The sequence below is a fragment of the Lycium ferocissimum genome, unplaced genomic scaffold (assembly GCF_029784015.1).
Source record: "Lycium ferocissimum isolate CSIRO_LF1 unplaced genomic scaffold, AGI_CSIRO_Lferr_CH_V1 ctg5192, whole genome shotgun sequence".
NCBI lineage: Eukaryota > Viridiplantae > Streptophyta > Magnoliopsida > Solanales > Solanaceae > Lycium > Lycium ferocissimum.
The window spans coordinates 32,736-37,805 of record NW_026725902.1 but is presented as its reverse complement, the minus strand read 5'-3'; the positions used below and the strand labels follow the sequence as shown (position 1 = coordinate 37,805).

The 5,070-nt window shown below is 36.4% G+C and overlaps 1 long non-coding RNA gene across 1 annotated transcript; it reads right to left on the bottom strand.

Annotated features, from left to right (window-relative positions):
- Positions 1 to 1,941: 1,941 nt before the first annotated feature.
- LOC132044778 (uncharacterized) lies at positions 1,942 to 4,042 on the bottom strand. Its single transcript, XR_009412273.1, has 3 exons — positions 3,824 to 4,042; positions 3,110 to 3,166; positions 1,942 to 2,333 (listed from the first exon to the last, which is right to left on the bottom strand). It is a non-coding gene; the product is annotated as an uncharacterized LOC132044778 (long non-coding RNA).
- Between the last annotated feature and the right edge of the window lie 1,028 nt (positions 4,043 to 5,070).

Genomic DNA, 5,070 nt, shown 5'->3' with positions numbered 1-5,070 from the left:
ACTACAAACGGCCTGAATTCTCATTTAGCCTGAGATATGTAGGAAGCCCAGAAGTCAGGGTCCGGCCATACTTCCGAAATATTGCGAAAAAGGGCTGTAGTTTCTGCTATTCGGTGAAAATTAGGTTTGTCAAATTCGTAGCTCAAAGATGGCCTTGCCATCCTTGAACTTCGAAGGGGCAATTGTTGACACCTAATTTTCACCGCGTAGAACGTATATTTTAATTTTCATATTTCCCGAGTCCAAGACGGAGCAAGGATGTCCTTAGAAGATTAAAAGATTTAAAAATCCCGAGAAAATTGCAAAAATTGACGTTTAATTATTCTTTTCATAAAATCAACAATTACAAGAAATTACGAGTTATTTATTTTTAACAAATTGGTTTAAAAATACGCATCCTGCTCCGTCTAGCTCGGGAAAATTGTTAATCAAGATAACGTATGAATTACCGCTAATTTTGACAACATTTTTCACACTCTTAAATGTTCTCCGGAACTATATCAATATTAGACTCGTTTTAAAACTAATTTTCTAAATTCACGAGTTTTAAATTTTTAATTAGCCTAAAATAACTATTTAGTTGATTTTACGTTATTTGTATTATTTAGTTATTAATTGGTCTAAATTAGGAGGGGTTCTTAAAATTAAGTTTTAAAATTGGGATGGGGAGGGGGGGGGATTGGTTTGTTAAAAAAAAGGGGAATGGAAGTTTGTAAAATACAAATTTCCTCCCCTCGTTTATTATTTTCAGTCCATCGATCCTTCGTCTTCTTCAGGTGACAAAAGCGAACCTCTAGGGTTTCGCCTCCAAGGCTGGTTCCATGGCCATTCTCGCTGAATTTTTTAGGCATTTTGTCCTAAATCACGAGTACGTACTCGTGATTTGCAGGTTTATTTTCCTTTAAATACTATGCTGCATGCTCGATCAACTCATTTTTGGGATATTACCCGGGGTTATGCTATGATAGAGTCGCCATGGGCGAGACCTTGAGTCCTTAGCCATCTTGTGTGCTCTATCACATGGAAGAAAACCCCATGGGGAGACTCTCAAATTCGGGTACAGGAAGGGTTTCTATCCTACCGTTTGTATGATTTTATCATTAATTCGTTGTTATTTTGTCCTATTTGTTGACTAGGTGTACTACTCTGTTGATTTCGAATTTTTCCAGGTTTTTGCTTTAATTTTTTGAGGACACTCAGCTGTATTTTTAGTATTGTGTGATGTGTACCATTTCTGATTGGTCATCGTACTAATTGTGGTAATTTGTTGAGGAATCCTGTTGTCCTTTGAAAAATCAGAATTGTTTTTGAATTTTAAGAAGGGGAAATTGAGAGGGAATCGGGAGGGAAAAGATTTTTACCCCCTAAACCCTAGAGGATTGCTATAAATAGCATGCCATATGGCTGCTTATAGGGGGTTTTCTGATTTTTCGATTTTTTTTTCCAAAGTTGAAAACAATACTAAGTACCCTAGCCTACAATGTACAATACATACAAATATACCTCTGAAATACTACAATATACTTACATTATACATATATTATCCGAAAATATGCTATAAGATGTCATAGGAATTCAAAGAAGAGACTGGTTTTTTTTTTTTTTTAAATAATCTTGGTGTTGATATTTGAAGTGTTGATCCAATCGCTCCGCTTTGATCTTTCGGTTGCCCCACAAAAAGGTAAAATTCTATTTTTTTTCCAGTTTATTTCATATTCATTTCTTTTGATGCACTTGACTTAGTTATAGTCCTTTGGTTGATGTTCTAAGCCTGTTTCTGTTACAACTTAGTATGAATGCTGGCTTGAGTGTGTTTGTGCTGATAATAAGCTTTCTTTTCTGCTTTACTGTTTCATTGATACTCATCATGTTATTGGTCCTATAATAGTGGTATTAAGGTTCAAATAAGCTTAAATGAGGAGGAAGGATCAGTTTTGTCACGACCCAACTAGGGGCCACGACGGGTACCCGGGGCTAGCCACCGAGCACCACTCGCTCTAATACTCATCTTACTCAATTAATGCTCTTTTACCAATTTTATACACGAATTGTAGGAAAATCATATTTTATATAAACATAGATACTTATATACATTTGCCTCTCGGCCATCAAAATAATATATACATAATAATAACATCTTGAGAGACCATCGACCCCACATTTGTATCTACGAGCCTCTACTGACATACTAAACATAGACGGAACAAGACTCCGTCGTGCCCAAAATATACATATATACCAAAATAAGAATCATAAGCACCTCCGGACAATGGAGTGCTCTCAATCGTAAACGGCTACTAAGGGTCCGGGACCAAGCTCACCTCCCTGTCTACCTGTGGGCGTGAACACAGCGTCCAAAGAAAACGGACGTCAGTACGAACATTGTACTGAGTATGAGAGGCATAAACAATGAAGAAAGACAGTGATAATATAATGTGAATATCAATATGAAACATCTGAATCTGAATGACAATCATAAAATAAGTAATGCATGCTGTCTTACTCATACTCATCATAATCTCATATATGCATAATATGCAAGCTGCCCGTCCATATCGGAACGGTATGATAATCAATAACATTAGCCCGCGTCCAGGCCTCCCGCGTCCGGGGTACCATCTCATGCCGCCCACTAGTGGTGTCTGCCCATGCCAAAAGGTCATGGTGTATCCGTATAGCTGCCCGCCTTAGCGGTGACTGCCCGGCCAACTAGGCGCGGTGTAATATGCTCATGACATGCTCATCATACAATACTTGTAATAATATTCTTATCATAATATACTTATCTTATCATAGTACATGCATAAGGCTCTAGATCAACTATACTCTATCGGGGTGACGTAAGGTCGTGATCCCCCGATTTCATTATGGAGCAATTATTGACATTACATTTCTCACCTTGAAGGAATTAGTACATAAGGTGAGTGTAAGAAATAAATAGCATCATTATCAATATGGCATCATCATATCATATCTCTTATCTCTTATCTTATATAGACATTTATGGACTTAGGTTTCTAGCTTTCCGAAAAATAGGAACTCATGAAGAGGAAAAGAACTTATGTTATAGGATTCATGCCATTAGAAAGAAAGGACTAGCCTCACATACCTTTGTCGTTTAGCTAAGTTATCGTTCACTTGCTCTCCCCCAATGTCACGTCGTTACCTTCACGGGAGAATTCATATTAACATTAGTTAATCGATTATAAGAACGCGTCGTAAATTCTAGAGAAAATTGGGCAGCATTTTCCCTATAAACTTAACAATCCTCGAAATTCCAACTTAGCCAAACGTCAATCAAAATACCAACAACAACAATACCAATAATTTCATATCAAACTAGACTTAAATCCATTCTTAATTTACTCCCAAAACAGCAATATACATTCGGATGCCAATGCTTGCATACACTTCTTTATTTTCGTATATCCATAATATAACAATAACAACTATAGCCAATCCCCCGATATTCCAGCCCACAAAACAGTCCATAACGATCATAAAACAGTCCTCAAAATATCATCGCAAAACAGCCACAAATATCGGCACAAAACGATCGGTATACGCTTTGTATACAATATCTTTATACACTTTATTCTCCCAATTCAAGAACAACAACTTATCAACAACATCAACAACAATATCAACAATTATTATACATCATAACTCAGCTAATTCCATCCATTTAATCCACCTAAAACAGCCCCTTAATCCATAAATCCCAACAAAACAACAAACGAGTTTATAATGCTAGTTTCTCCGTTCGAATCCGTTAAAACTCTAAATCAACTTGTTAACCATGAAAAATAGTACTTAATCTTACCTTAAGTATGCAGCAACCACTTCCACCCTCTCCTTCTTAGCTGATTTTTAGCTCAAATTGAAAATGACGCGACGTACAACACTTTTCTCTCCATGAGCTTCGCGATTCGGGGCTTAGATTGTGGTCAAAATTTGGTTTCTTTCTCTATCTCTCCTCTCTCTCTCTATCTCTGAAATTTTCTGGGTTTGTTGAGGTCTGAAAATGAAGGAGAAGACCGAAATTTTTCATTAAATGGCAAAGAAAATGGGCACGACCCGACTTGGAATCGGGTTGGGCCGGAATTCACTTGACTTGACCTTTCTGCATTAAAATATCCATATCTCCTTATCCCGATGTCACATGAAGACCCACAACCTATGGTTGGAAATCTATTTCAATTATCTACAACTTCTATCTCTTGGTATATTTCCAAATTCCAAACTTATAATACCATTTTTTCCCCTCGAAGTCAGGTCACCCGAAAATATTTTCTTAAAAATATTCGTTTGGAGGAGACTTTGATTTGGCCCAAGGGTCCTTCATGAGTTGTGTTTAACTTTAAATATGTGATTCATATGACTTTTCAGATGTTCCAAAAAAAAATCTCGATGTGTGGGTCCCACCTCAGCAAATAATCCGACGTTCAAAAATACGGGATACAACACTATCAACGTGAGTTTAAATTATGTCACAACAACATGATTGTCAATTTTTTGAGGAAGCACGTGTCACACTCATGCTCTGAAAATGCGGATATAACAAGTTTTAGGCCACAGTTTGTTTCCTTTAACATTTTAGAGCTCTGTAAGGCTCATTTTAGTTTGTAGAATATTGTTACATTAGTAGTATTTGCAGATCTCATGTCATATTGATGTTTTTGCTGTTTATTGGAGTTTTGGCAATTTTTGGTCCTACTTAGTTGCTTAAGGATCATTAGACGGTTTAGAATCCATTTATGAGGTTTAAATTTGAAGTATAATTGTTTGGTGAGTTATATGATTTAAAAGCCAACATATGATTTAAAGCTAGCAACGGTGCCTTTTGTGGCTTTACAGGGATAAAATTGGTTTTGTTTGTGTGACTTCCGTTAGTTTCAAGACTATCTAAATCTAAACTTGAAGGAGGGACAAGTTTTGTTGTGTTGTGTGCTCAATTTAGATTGATAGGTTCGGAAATTTAAAACTTTGATTAAAACTAGTTCCTTCTTTGTTTAAGTGACATACTCTTCCTTAAGATGTCTTGTAAAGTGTGTCTATGGGATCTTAAAA